Source organism: Aristolochia californica, unplaced genomic scaffold, assembly GCF_029961685.1.
Source record: "Aristolochia californica isolate CCGP_79_NKW_82.1479 unplaced genomic scaffold, dmAriCali1.0.hap1 SCAF_4, whole genome shotgun sequence".
Taxonomy (NCBI): Eukaryota; Viridiplantae; Streptophyta; class Magnoliopsida; order Piperales; family Aristolochiaceae; genus Aristolochia; species Aristolochia californica.
The window spans coordinates 32883856-32899293 of NW_027182103.1; the positions used below are offsets into that span (position 1 = coordinate 32883856).

At 44.2% G+C, this 15438-nt stretch overlaps 1 pseudogene; it reads right to left on the reverse strand.

The window, feature by feature from the left end:
* Positions 1 to 9670: 9670 nt before the first annotated feature.
* Positions 9671 to 11035, reverse strand: LOC137963223 (uncharacterized; annotated as a pseudogene).
* Positions 11036 to 15438: the final 4403 nt, after the last annotated feature.

The following is a 15438-nucleotide window of genomic DNA, read 5'->3' on the forward strand; positions in this document are numbered from 1 at the left end:
AGTTGGGATAGACAACACGGAAGGCTGGAACGGTTCCCATGAGGCTTTAGCAGTGTCAACCTTCATCCACTGGACAAAAATCTCCCACGCATCAGGTATACGACGAGCCTGCAACACAAAAGCAAGAGATGGCAGCATACAACGTCAAAAATTCCCCCAAGAATGGTTGCAAGGTCAGAAACCCCATCCCCTTCAAGAAGGTATAGATTTTTCTCCCTAAACCCTCTTCTGGTTCCAACTTCCATTTCTAAATCTCTAGATTTTAATGGTGCTTCACCATATATAATAGGGCATAAATCAGTTGCTACAAAAATCCTGACTCATCAAGCGCATCTATTGTCCTCTTTCTGTGTTCTTTTGCTACATAGACTAGCAGAGCAGCCCCGCCAACTCTCACCTCTAAACTTGAGGAACGCATAAACATACTAACAAGAGATGCAATACAGCCAGGGTGCCAACCAAGAGGTCACCTAGTAGGACTGGTTGTTCACCACATAACCGAGAAGGAATTTCTATAGCCTTGTCTTGAGCTGGATGGGTCCCACCAGCGAGGCAACGAACAAGAGGCTCTATGCTTGATAGAACTTCAGAAATGGCAGTCCAAGGAGGGTACGTGAAATTCATACTTGGCTATGTTTTGACCAAAAGGGAAAGCACTTCCAAAGCATCAGATGAATCTGTTCCTTCCATGTCCATGGCATTTAAAGAGTCAACAAGTGCCGGGACTTCGAGAGAACCTTCACCTAAAACACTTGTCAAAGCAGAGATCACATCATCAACAAGAGCTTCTCCAGCTATTTGTGGGTCTGAAAGAAGATTAGCCAAGGCATCAATAGTAGTCTCAAATGCATTCATGGAATAATTTTTTGCCAGCTTGATTCAGGGTTTGACATCACCTTCAGCAAAATAAGGCATCTTACTAGTTGTCTTAACCTTTACAGAGCGGGATAAAGCTCCCAAGGCCTGAGCAGGTTGGGTTACAATAACCTGAGTTTTGTTGGGAAAAAGTTTCATGAATGGATGAACAATCTCATCAGTTGCAAGGCTGTCATAGATATCGTGCCGTGTTCTGAATAGATCAACTAAGAAAGAAGCTGCATGGTCTTGAGTTTCTTCATTTGAGGAGTTAAGAACTTGGACTAGAGATCTCAGCCCTTCATTTTCCAACCCTTCGGTTTGTACTAAGTCCTTTTGAGAAGCCATTTTAAGCACATGCCCCAGAACAGAAATAGAATAAGCTTTCGATCTAGGATTATCTCCCAGGAGCAAAGCTAAAAGTTGGTTCACAGTGGCAGAGTCTGCAGATTGGATAAGCTTCATAAGAACCTTTGCTAAAGCCTTTTGTTCTTTAGAGCCTTTGCATAAGTTCCACAGTACATGTGCAGCATCCGCTAGTGCTTGTTGAGATCCCAACTCTAACAATTGTACCAAAGGAGGGATCCCACCTGCAGCTGTAATTGCCCATTTGGAGTCATCAACATGGTCTGACAAGATCACCAACAATGAGACAACATATTCTTGATGTTGTTTACCTGGTAGCCTCAGTAATGAAATTAGTGTAATTATTTTCGTTGGATTCCAATGCTGCATTGCCTCCACAGCAGCAATTTGGAAAGTTGAAAGTGGATCTCCTGCCCACCCCAAGAATACTACAGCAGCAGAAATTTGAAACAGTTGAAACCATTAGTGTATTCTCTCACAGCAGCAACAACTAAAGTCCAGACTGAGAATCTGACCAATCTATGAACTTGAGCCCCTGGCCTCTGCCCTTTGTCGCTCATATGCTGGAATACACATTGAGTATTATCTGATTTATTTTCAACCACTCCAATATAAGGTGCAACAAGTTGTGAGTGCCCAGCCTCCAACCTCTCAAGGCAAAACCCAATCACCTCTCCCTGCTGCTTTCCTTTACACCATCCTTGAATAAAAAGTGGATAGCTGAAAGCATTGGAAGAGATCCCAATTGTTTGCATTTTCTTGAAAACCCCTTTTCCATCTTCAAACTTGAGTGCCTTACAGCAGCAGTCCACGACAGCCATATAGATTACAATTTCAGGAAGTGTACCCTTTTTAAGGAGTAACCCAAGTAGCTTCATAGTGCCAAGAATCAACCCGTCCATGCATAGGCCATCTAGCACTGCAACGGCATTGGGGATGAGGTACATTTCTGTTATTGTCCTGAAATTCATATCAGCATCCATATTATACAAAACATTTAACACAACTTTTTGAAATGGAGTGTTACTGCTGGCAAAATGACCAGAAACTGCCACCCTTTTGCTGTCTTCATTCACCATCATCGAATATGTCCCTTGCCCCTGTGCAAAAAAATTGATGACGGGAGACCTAGCTAAGGCCCTCTGCTGATTGCATTGTAAGATGGCCATGATTCCATAAAGACGAATGAATTGCGTTGGCGTTGGCGTTGCCGGCCAGTAAATAACAGCACGTTGAGTGGTTAATTCGAACAACTCCCCAGCATAATGAGTTCCATTGGAGCATGGAGAATTAGGTTCATAGACAAATAGGGTGGCATGTTCCACTGTTAGAAAGTGTGGAACGACAACTCCATACCTGATTTTGTGCCTAGCAACCACGAATGGAAGTCCCGTTGCAGCACCACGATCAGGGGCCTCATCTTGTTGAAGCCATTTCAATTCGAAATCGTCTGTACGAGACCGCTCTGCTTCTGCCAGGGCTAGGATTTCTACTTCAAAATCGAAATCTCTAGGTTTTGGTAGTTGTCGGTTCGTATAAACCGTTAATAGGGCTTGTCTAGTAGTTTTATCCCCCTTGCCAATTTCGAGCATGTTGTGCTTGACTTGTAGCCGACGGCGAACAGCACGAAGGAGTGGCCGACATTTCAAAATTAATGGCTTGACAATGAACAGGTGGTTTGTTTGTGCTAGAGCAGAGTAGGTCTTCGGATTTGAGGTCACCCCGCCATATAATTTTGGAAGGTCGGAAAACTTTTCCGAGACAGCGAGGTCTTGGATTTCTGGTGTGTTCTGTTCGGAAGGACGTATGGTGTTCAGTGAGATAGGGTTTGACGACAAACCCCCTTCTATTTTTTCTGATGAAGGGCGGAGGATCCTTCCAATTTCGGACATGTGTAGTCCCTAATTTTGGATGTCGCCGCCACTAGCGAGAGATAGGGCTCTCTGATTTCTTGCGTTGCCGATTTCTCTGATTTTATTTCTGTGACACTACCTGGAATAGTAGAAGTCCAAGAAATATATGCATCAAATCGAAGATTGAATTGACGAATAATCTCCCTGAACTCCTTAAGATTAGTGCCGAGTGCGGCGTATTCGGTTCACGTTTCACTCTGAAATTCCTCGAGCTTCTTGCGACAATCTGTTAGAGAAGAAGAATTGCCGACGGTGGTCAGCTCTAATACCATTATGCTCCATTTCCATGGATCAGAAGATGTGAGGATAACAAAGATTTCAAAATAAGCTTGCACCTTAGGCCCCGTGAGAGAGAGAACCCGATCTTGTTTACAACTATTGATCAATGCTTAATTCATTACTCAGCTTGACCTCCCTATAAATGAGATTATGGAATGCATACAAGCAAAGGCCCAACCCGAGGGCACAATTTTGAAGGTAATTACAATAAAACCCTCCTACAACATAAACTTGGAATTGCATAAATTAAACCCTGCGTCTACTGATTACTCTGGATGCTATGGAGTCCATAACACGTTCCCACGAAGAGTGATTAGTCTAATTTTACGCTCTGTGAACAAGGATGGGGGGGGGTGTTGGGTGTAACGAAAACACTTTTTAAAAAAAAACTGAAAAACAATTCAAATTAAAGGATCTAAATCTATCAAAAGAACAAACCTTGGTCTAAGTCAACATCCACCATCGGAATTTCACAACTGATCATCGATGCAAGCATATATCAATTTGCACTTGAGTATTCACCTTTGGAAATATCTTCCTATCTCTCCTTAGTCAAAATTAATTAGAAAACAAACGATCCAATTAACCCTAACTACTAAACAACCCAAGACAACCGCTAAAGGTTTAATCTAGCAGTAATCTTAAGAATTAGAGAGATTGATGAAACTAAACAACACAAACACAAGCGACTGCTTTTAATTTAGTCCAGCATACTTCTTAAGATCTAATAATTCCTTATGCAGTAAATCACCAAATTTCAATTGCTTCATGAGTTAGAGGGATCAAACAATTACATATTTGACATCTAACCAAACAGTAGATCGCAAAGATTAGTAAGCTAGTAGGCCTCCTAGTGATTAAATGAGACAATCATGAAAAAAATTACAGAAGAACATCTGATACTCAAAACATAAATTTAACGATGAAAACAAATCAGATCTCACATTTTTATTGATTCCAATGGCTTCAGTTTCCTTTGACCAGGTCTAAAAGTTTAGCCACTCAGGGCCATGAAGAAAATTGAATGAAGAACTAGAGAAAAGAGGAGTAAAATCTGGAGAGGTGACAAAGAGGGGGGGTGTTACGGTCCCGGGTCATGGATCGAGTAACACGGCATGGGATTTGTGACTCCAGCACTGGTATTGAGTTGCTAGACTCGGTAAGGAGGGTTAAAGATCCCTTCTTTGACTGATCTTCCACACGTGATCAGTCTCCCTTTTTATGATTCCACTCTAGTGCTAAAGTTATAGCTAGAATGAAAATAATTCACGTGGAGAAGAAATGGAAGAGATACCTTTTGGTTGCTCATGGAAATCAGGGTTTCAACCCTGATTTTGATTGCTGCTCATGCTGGAAATCTCAGCCAGGCTTGTTGAAGCCTTGGCCCATGTGAATGGATTAATTATTCTCTCCTTCCTTGCTGTCACCAAGCAAGGAGCAGCACCACCCCTTCTTCACGTGAAGAAGCAGAAAGCTCCTTACTTTTCTACTTGTCAAGAGGGTTAGAAACCCTTGATTGTTGTTGACGTTGATGAGGAGGGAAGACCCTCTCTTTGAGCTCGGAAAAGGGGCAGGAAGCTCCTCTTCCAACTATGGTTGATGAAGGATGAAGATGGATGAATATGGATGAGGATGGAGGGTGAAGGATAGGTTGGATTTTTGGCGGAAACCGTAAACTCAAGATCAAGAGGTGATCTCAGCCTATTTACACTAGGTTATTTTAAAATCTCAAAGCTTACCTATTTCATTCATTCTTTCCTTTAAATAGATCACATCATGGAGTTGTAGGGTTAGGGTTACAATAATTCCCATAATGCCCCTACATAGAAGAGTAATTAGAAATAACTCCTACTTAAAATAATATAAGAAATAAATTCTCCTATTGAGTGAGTTGTTGTTGCCTCCTTCGTTGTGTGACTAAGTGTGCTATTGAGTCCACAACACCTACCTCCCCCTGGAGAAAGAGTTTGTCCTCAAGCTCAAAAGTAGGGTAGACTTATTTGAAGATGTCCACACGTTCCCATGTTGCAGTGTCGGGGTCAGTGTCCGTCCACTAAACGAGAATCTCACAATGGTCATTGGCCAGCCGAGCGCGTAACACCACATCAGGGGTAAGAATAACCTCGCCATTATCAACCGGTGGTAGGAATGGAGTGGATGTAGGTTGCGCCTCAGAATGTGGCTCCAAAAGAGAGACATGAAACACATCATGAAGTTTGGCCGTGTCTGGTAATTTGAGCTGATAGGCGACTAGTCCCACGTGTCAAAGAATGGGGAACGGCCCAAATAATCTGGGAGAGAGCTTATGTCATGGTGGTCCTGCAAGAGACTGCCGATGGTAGGGCTGGAGCTGTAGCCACACATAATCCCCAACCTCAAAAGTGACCTCACAGTGGCCTTTGTCATAGACATCCTTCATCGGATGTTGGGTGCGTCGTAGCCGTTATGTGATAGTTTGTAGCAATAGATCCCATTCCATGAGTGCCTAATCAATCGCATCCACACAGGTGGACCCTGGGTTGTACGAGAGAAGGCGAGGTGGATCCCGGCCATATATAACCCGGAAAGGAGTGGATTGCAAAGCAGAGTGCAAAGAAGTGTTGTAATAGTATTTGGCCCACGGAAGCCATTGAACCCATTGTGGATGATAGGTGGAGGAGAACTTCAATTTAGTCCCACTCAAGCGAAAAAGTTCCCGCATAAAGGTGCTCGTGAAAACTGAATGCCATGTAAGCAAACTATTTGCTCCAGGAAAGTCTGAGCAACCCGTGTTGCTGTATAAGGATGAGCCAATGGTATAAAATGTCCGTACTTGGAGAATCCATCAACCACCACGAAAAGTACTGATTTTCCAGAAGATAGGGGTAGACCTTCCACAAAATCCATCGAAATGTAGGCCCAAACTTGCGTAGGAAGGGCCAGAGGCTGGAGAAGATTGGCTGGACTCAAGTGATCGGCTTTGTTGCACTGACAGACCTGACAGTCGCCCACATAAGTCGCAATAGAGGGCTTCATGGCTTGCCAGTAAAAATCAGTTCAAATTCTGTGCAAGGTCTTCTGTATCCCCTCGTGTGTATTGTCATAGTAGGTCAAGAGAATAGCTGGAATCAACTCGGACTCAGTGGAAGGAAAAGCCGCTGCTTGTAATAAATAAGTGAATCCTGGATGGACCACTTTGAATTCATTGTCCCTTCCAAAATCTTTTGATGTCGTTCCTATAGTGTAGGGTCAGTGGCATGTGCATCTCTCACGTAGTATAGGATGATAAATCTCGGCTAGCTGATCGAATAGACCGACTACTGATCCTCAAAACACCACGACAAGGTGTCTGCCACCTTATTCAATCTCCCCACACGATATTCCGCCTAGAAGTCAAACCCCAACAATTTACTGATCCAGTGCTAATGTGGCGACATCGTCAAATGATGTTCTAGTAGGAATTTAAAGCTATAGTGATCCGTGCGTATGAGAAAAGTCTGGCCCCAGAGATAAGGCCTCCAATGTTGGACCACCTTGGCCAACCCAATCAATTCGCGCTCATAGGCTGCTAGCTTGTGATGATGAACTACCAACTGTCTGCTAAAATACGCAATAGGATGGCCCAACTGCTATAAAACGGCCCCAATGCCCACGTCTGAAGCATCGCACTCAACCATGAACAATTCATCAAAGTTGGGAAGTTGTAATACTGGTGCAGATATGAGGGCAGATTTTAGTGCCGCAAACGACTTGGTGGCCTCCTCATTCCAAATCAAGGAATTTTTCTTGAGCAGACTAGTCAATAGTACTGCCACAAGCCCATAGTTCTGAAGAAGTTTGTGGTAGTAGCCCGCAAGACCCAAAAAACCCCGTAATGCAGAACAAGATTGTGGCTTCGGCCACTCATGAATAACTTTGATCTTCTCGGGATCCACCGTAACCCCCTCATGTGAGATGATGTGTCCTAGATAAGCCACATGTGAAGCCGCAAAAGAAAACTTGGAATGTTTTAAATAGAGTTGATGTGCTCGTAATAAGTCAAAAACAATCCTCAAGTGTGCCAAGTGCTCCTCAACCGACTTGCTATACATAAGAATATCATCGAAAAACACAAGAACAAATTTTTGAAGATAGGGGCTAAATACGTCGTTCATCAAAGCTTGAAAAGTGGAGGGTGTATTGGATAACCCGAACGGCATGACGATGAACTCAAAGTGGCCATGATGCGTGTGGAACGCCATGTTCTCGATATCAGAGGGGTGCATCTGGACCTGATGGTATCCCGAACGGAGGTCGATTTTAGTGAATAACCACGACCCATGTAACTCATCAAGGAGCTCATCCACTACCAGAATCAAAAGCTTGTCTTTCACTGTCTGCACGTTCAAATCCCGATAATCCATGCAGAATCTCCATGTCCCATCATGTTTCTTCATAAGTAAGACGGGTGCAGAGAACGAGGAGCGACTGGGACGAATAAGACCATGTTTCAACATCTCCTGGCACTTATGCTCTATCTCGTCCTTCTGAAAGTGTGGGTAATGGTACGGTAGCACGACCACTACCTCAGATCCTGGTTTCAGACAAATCTTGTGGTCACAGTGCCTTAGGGGAGGCAATCCCGAAGGATCCTGGAAGAGGTCAGCGAACTCCCCAACCAGACCATCACTAGTACTATCAGGCTGTTCTTGTGTCTGCAAAGTGTGCATGCGGGGGGCCCTATCCACCTGACAACCCAGTAAGAGCACCCGACTCCCAGCCAAATCAAAGCTCATGGTTAAAGACGAAAAGTCCCACAGAATGGGCCCCAACTTTGGTAACCATTTAATGCCTAATACCATATCAAATCCTGCCAAGGGAATAACAAAAAATTCAACATTAAACGAAGTAGAGCCAATGAAAAAAGTTACCGCCTTACTAATCCCATAGTTAGGGACCTTCTCGCTATTGGCCATTGAGACGATGGCTATCGGATGAGGGTGTATCTGGATCTGGAGGTGTTGTGCGGCTGTCAAACTCAAAAAATTGTGTGTACTCCCCAAGTTGACTAGTCCCACCAATTCTAGGTTGATTACATGAGCTTGGACTTGCATTGTGTTAGGCGATTTCTACCCAGTAATAGCATGCAAGGATATCTCTGGTGGTTCCTCCTCTATAATATCATCTCGCTCCTTTGGATCCTATGAATTCACCACCTCGAGCCAAAATAATCGTTTACATTGGTGCCCCACCCGATATTGCTTATCGCAGTTAGAACATAAATTTTTGGACCATCATTCTGCCATCTCCTCACTCATTAATTTTTTGATAAAGTCCGGTAGGGGATTACCAGGTCGTGGATTGGCTACCTGAGTCGTAGTCGGAGTGTGTCTGGAGGATGGTGCTGCTGGAGATGCTCTCCGAGATGAAGTATAGTGGTGCCCTTATCACGTGGAGGAAGTGTTCCTCTCACCCGACCAACCCGGCTTACGTTGCTGCAATTGTTGTCGTTGTTCCATTGCTCTGGCCATATTCATTGCATGAGCTAAATCCGTAGGAATAAGGAGTTCCGCCTCTGGCCGTAAATACTCATTGAGACCCACTGTGAATAGGGAGACCAGTTGTTCAACCAATACCCTCTCACCAGCACGAGCCAACTTTGAATGGAACAATTTTTTATATTGTTCCACCGAACCAGTTTGTGGCAATAGGACTAACTCCCCTAGGGGGTTACTGTTGGCGGGAGGCCAAATCTAACTGTGCATAGATTTTTAAATTCTCCCCAAGTCATCCCTGGTCTCTCTTTTTCTACTTGAGTAACCTATAACTATTATGCCTCAAATCTAACACGCGAGGAAGACGATGAATAGGGAGGATTGTTGTAATGTTTTGAGCCTTCGAAGGGAGCTCAACCCTAGACCTCAAAGGGAGAATCTGACCTAGACCTCAGAGGGGAGAATCTGACCTGATTACAACTAATTAATTCAATGCTTACTTCCTTCACTCATCTCGCGTCCCTATATAGGGAGTTAGGGAAAACATGCCAAAGGCCATAAGTTCAACAAATTACAAATAAACCCCTAATGAATAGAAATTGTAAATAAACCCCTAATGAGTCCATAACATTACTCCCCTCCTGGAAAATGAGCTTGCCCTCAAGCTTGAATGTAGGATGGTGTGCCGTGCCGAAGGCTGGGTCCATGTAAAGTGGCAACCGCAATATCAACGTCAGTGCGCTGGACTACAAAAGTAGAGCAACCAAGCAGAGGAGCAGATTTTTTTTTCTGCAATTTTATTATTCAGGCCAGCACTGGATCTAATAACACCCACAAAACCTGGGGAGGGTGCTGGTCATCTTCTGCCAGGCGCTCAAATCAGCATGAGGCTCCTGTCTGGATCTGACCTGTTGACAAACCGACGACCATATCAATAAAGGGATCCTCGGTTCTACCACTCCAGTGACCTGTCATCACACCCCAGCCTGCAAGTTGGGTCATCTGAACAACCTCAATGCTCTCTGTCACTGAGCCAATATGGTTGATCTTCAACAGATGAGCATTGCACGCCTTGTCTTGGATTGCTTTCTCCACACACTTTAGGTTAGTAAGAAGAAAATAATCTCCCACACTCTGCACTTGCTCCCCAATCTCCTTTGTTAGCTTGTTGAAATGTTCCCAATCAGCCTTAGCAAATGGATCCACAATAGACACAAGTGGGTAGTAGGCCACAAAGGACTTGTAGACAATCTTCAAGCTGTCTCCTGAAATTTTCTGGGAGCTATCGTGGTTTGCCTCTTTGAAATTCAAACCATATGACTTATTCTTATGGTAAGAGAACTCAAATGCAGAGACATCCATGCCAGTAACCACCTGGCCAGGATATCCAGTTATGGCTCCGTGAACAGCACTATGTACAAGAAGAGTACAGTAGATGTTGTCTGATGTATTACTAGGAATTACACGGATCATGTAAGTTGGATCAATATACTGCAGGTTTATTGCTGTCTTCTGGCTTTTTGAGAAATGATCCTTGACTTTTTTAGACAGCCAGAGGCCAACATCAAGGAATAAACAATTCTCTGATGCATCTTTTGTATCCATATGACTCATGCTGTGAGCAACATACTCCTGCCCAGAACTGTTGGTTAATTCAATGACAATATGCCCATTTTCTTTAATTCGCTGCTCGATAAATTCAAAAAGTCCATCTTCTCCTTCTAAGTAAAATGGAGACTTCGGAATTAAGCAACAATCCACATGTCGGCTTGCCAAAGTAGCATACATAGCTATAAACCCACTATGACGACCCATAAGTTTCACAATTCTAACACCATTCTCAACAATTTCAACTGCAACGTGTGCAGCATGAATAGGCCTCTGAGCCTCTTCTATTGCTGGGTCAAAACCGAAGGATTTTTTGATCACTGCAATGTCATTATCAAAAGTTTTAGGGATTCCAAGCGCATTTGCTGCACCATGGCTAAAACCAGCCCCCTTGAACTGCACTCCTTCAAGCCACTTGCAAACTGGTAAAGATGTGTTCCCCAAACGTTCAACATATTGAGTCTGCATGATCCATGTTAGCTCTATCATGGAAACTCGTTCAAGAATCAGGATGACAGTTTCAGCATCATCTGCATGCACCCACATGAAGAAAAGTGGCATTATCTCCACTCCCAATAGACACTCACAGTAGATTGTTCTGCCAAACCACCTTCTGGACAATTATACAACGGGAGGAGAGATTCTAGCATTGATTGACATGGAAAATGTGGACTTGCTAGCACATTGATACTTGTCTTTGTAAGGGATTTAGTTAATAGATCATCTAGAGAGAAATTGAAAACCTCATGTCGCAAGTGGTGCGTCCCATCACGGGTCAATATCACATGAACCTTAGTGAAATAGCCACTTATGTCAAGTCCAAACATAATGCTGTATGGAGGCTCTCCACCTAAGTTCTTTTGATCCACATTACTGCTTAACAACTGCAGGTAGCCAGCACAATCCAGCTGCAGCTCATGGTTGATAGAAAATTGAACATCACCACTGCTGTTCCCATAAATAAACAGTTTTGGAACATGTGATTGAACACACTCTTTTTTTCACTGCTTGAGTGGCTTGCAAAACACACGTCAACATCTGATCTCTTGGTATTCGTACATGATCAACCCGCTGGATACCATTATCCATGGTATTGTAAGCTCCATTTCCAAATTGCATCACCAATTGTACTACCTGGAAGAGGGGATTGAATTTCCAAAATTTGTAGTTGCACAAGAAAACCATTTACTCCATACTCTTGTCCATCGATGAGTAGCTGAGCATAGAGAATAGCATGTGTGGAAACTTTACCCAAGCCACTGTGCTCATCAACAGCGAAATAGACCCTTCCCCAAAAAAAATTCAGCATCACAAAAAGCACCTTCACATTCTCATGTGGACAACGAATAGACGCACTGGTGCTGTGCGCAGCAGTAAAACAACCAAGCCACCTGTTATGCACGCAATAACATTATTATTTTTGTGTTTTCTTTAATTTACTTTATTTTATTTCAGTTTTAGGTCATAGGGGTATTTTTGGAATATTTTATTTATAGGGGTATTTTTAGAATATTTTAGTGTAAACCCTAACCGGGTGAACCCTATTTAAGGGGTAAGACTAATGAGAAACAGAAGCATTGAAGTATTAAGAATTAGGGTAAATTTAGCGTAAAGAGGCTTAGAGTTCTACTCAACGAGCTCTAGGGTTATCAAGCTTCCCTTAGGCTTGATCTTCGTTTTCGTCTTCTCCATGTCTTCCTACTACCCCTATGGTAATTCTTGGAAGACCCGTAACCCGTGGCAGATTGCAGATCCTCCCAAAGAATCCACGTGTCAGATCTGGGACCATAACAACTGGTATCAGAGCGGGAACACAAGGGGTTATTCTATATCCCAAGAAAGATGGAATGCTATGGGTAAAGAATTGGAGGAAATACGAGCACGGTTAGATACTTCCATTAAATGTTATGGAAGGGAAAACCTCGTTGCTGCAGCAAAACAGGTCATGCTACCTCAAATCTCTATCTCGGACGGGCAGAATTGGCCATGGCCGGAAAAATCAAAAATTTCGTCTCGAGAGGCAGACGCAGAAAAGCAACAAAAATCAGTCCTCCCCTGCTCATGGCAAGCCAATGTCGTGCACGCAGCCATGGTCCATTCCGCACGGGAGGGGAAAAATTTCCCGGCTATTCCGACCGAAAAATATTTTCGAGAGTCTGTCTCGGCAGAATTCCAATTGGCTAGGCCTCCAAGGGCTGCTAATCACCGCAGGAGCAGCACGAGACTCCGTCGACAACAATTCTGTCCTGTTCGGCGACAATTCTGCCCTATTCGGCGACATTCCAACAGAAGAACCGTCGACATTCCAGCAGAAGATCATCGGCGACATTTCTGCAGACGACCGTCGGCGACAATTCAGCAAAAGACCCGTCGGCGACAATCCAGCAGAACCGTCGGCAATATTCTGAGAGCCCTCTGTCTCGGCAACTCTCCCAGCGGCGAAGTGAAGCCCCAACGGGCTGCTCTTCATCACCGGAGAAGCAGGAGATTCCGTCGGCAACATTTCCGTCGAATACTGTTGGCGACATTCCAGCAGAAGACCCGTCGACGACAATTTAGCAGAAGACCCGTCGGCGACATTCCAGCAGAAGATCGTCGACGACATTTCCATAGAAGACCGTCGGCGAAATTTCCGCAGAAGTCCGTCGGCAACATTCCAGCGGAGAAGACCCGTCGGCGCCATTCCAGCAGACGACCAATCGGCGACGCTTCCACCATTACCGGCTCCCGCCCTGTTCGGGATTTGCTGCAAGAGGAAGGAGGAGTCCGATTAAATTTTCCTAACTTAGGAAAATTTAATCGGCCCGGTCCGCTGAGTCGCAAGCCGGACCGGGTTCCTGATCCGGGTCAACCCAGGTTAACTCGGACCAGCCCAAAAAAAAAAAAAAAAAAGGAAGCGGATAAACAGAGGGGGCGTCATAGCTTTCACGGATGCTACTTCAGCACCAGTGAAGATGTCGGCATACAGACACTACTTCCGAGCTTGAGGACAAGCTCGTTTTCCAAGGGGGGTGTAATGTTATGCACGCAATAACATTATTATTTTAGTGTTTTCTTTAATTTACTTTATTTTATTTCAGTTTTAGGTCATAGGGGTATTTTTGGAATATTTTATTTATAGGGGTATTTTTAGAATATTTTAGTGTAAACCCTAACCGGGTGAACCCTATTTAAGGGGTAAGACTAATGAGAAACATAAGCATTGAAGTATTAAGAATTAGGTTAAATTTAGCGTAAAGAGGCTTAGAGTTCTACTCAACAAGCTCTAGGGTTATCAAGCTTCCCTTAGGCTTGATCTTCGTTTTCGTCTTCTCCATGTCTTCCTACTACCCCTATGGTAATTCTTGGAAGACCCGTAACCCGTGGCAGATTGTAGATCCTCCCAAAGAATCCACGTGTCAGATCTGGGACCGTAACACCACCAAAAAAATTTCAGAGGTCACAAAAAAAAAAAAATTTAATGGAGCCCGACATCCTCCCAAAAATTTGATCTCGACTTGCTTTGGTTCGTGGCTTCCAGAAACAGAGAGCATTCGTTCCCAATTTCCGAGCAGCGTTGCTGCTGCTCAGCACCTTGGAGGCACTTCAACCGCCTGGAACCACCAATTTGAACTAAAAATAGATGGTGTTTCAAACTCTTACCCAAAAATTCGTTGGATATGGTTCCCCGTTGGGCTTTTGAGGGCAAAATTGAGGTTGAGAATGAGAATCTGGAAGCCAGAGCCCACTGGATTTATTTCTGATGGTGCCGACGGAGCCTCCTCCGCATCTGGTGGCTAAAGGCAAACCTGCGCTGACGTGGCAAATATGGCTGGCGCTCGTCGGCCCTTTCCGGAGGAATTTGTGCCCCATTAAGTGCCAGTTCAGCCAGTGTCGTCGTTTACGTCACCGGTGGAAGGTGTATGGCTTCGTGGGAGACAGGGGAGGGGAAAAACCCATCTGATGTGAACTATTTTGGGTCACCATCGTCTGATGTCCTGGTCGAAATAGTCCTCAGAATAGTTTCCTTTTGTAGATTTGGATGGGGTTCCACTCGCCGTGAGTCGTGTTGGTGTGCATCGACTGGGGAACAGGATGCCATGTTTGATTTTTCCAGGCGGTGGTCGGTTTTCTTGTCCGAGATTGCTTCTCGAGAGAATGCCTCTCGATACTCCATTGATAGCCAATACTTCACCCAAGAGGCACGCCATTTCTGTATCTCTTCCGCTGCAATGCCTGCTGCAGCCATTTCTCCGATTTGTCTGTGCATTGCCAACCATGGGTCTTCGTGGCCCATCGTGTTCCCGCTATGATACCAAGATGTTATGCCCCAGATCTAACACGCGAGGAAGACGATGAATAGGGAGGATTGTTGTGCTGTTTTGAGCCTTTGAAGGGAGCTCAACCCTGGACCTCAAAGGGAGAATCCGACCTAGACCTCAGAGGGGAGAATCTGACCTGATTACAACTAATTAATTCAATGCTTGCTTCATTCATCTCACGTCCCTATATAGGGAGTTAGGGAAAACATGCCAAAGGCCATAAGTTCAACAAATTACAAATAAACCTCTAATGAATAGAATTTGTAAATAACCCCTAATGAGTCCATAAAAATAACATGGCTTCATTTGTCATATGGAAATAGGCTAGTTGCACCTTATACCATTTTGTAGTCCCACAGTTCAAAAAAAAAAAAAAAATTTCACATCTATGCAACAAAATTAAGGGATCAACTGAACCATTGAAAGAGGGAAATTCTAACTTGGTGTACCTTCGAACTGTGACTCCATGGTGGGGTCCTAGGACAGCGGTACACCCAGGCCGCTGCTCCCCTCTTCTGTGATATGGTTGAGAAACCTCTCTCGCCTCTAGGCTTTGATGTCTCTCTGCCCTCAGCTCAGTTAGCATGCTGATGACTTGGCTCATCTCTTCTTCCAAACCACAAACCTTCCCCAACACTGGTTGTGCTATTTCAAAGCTATCTT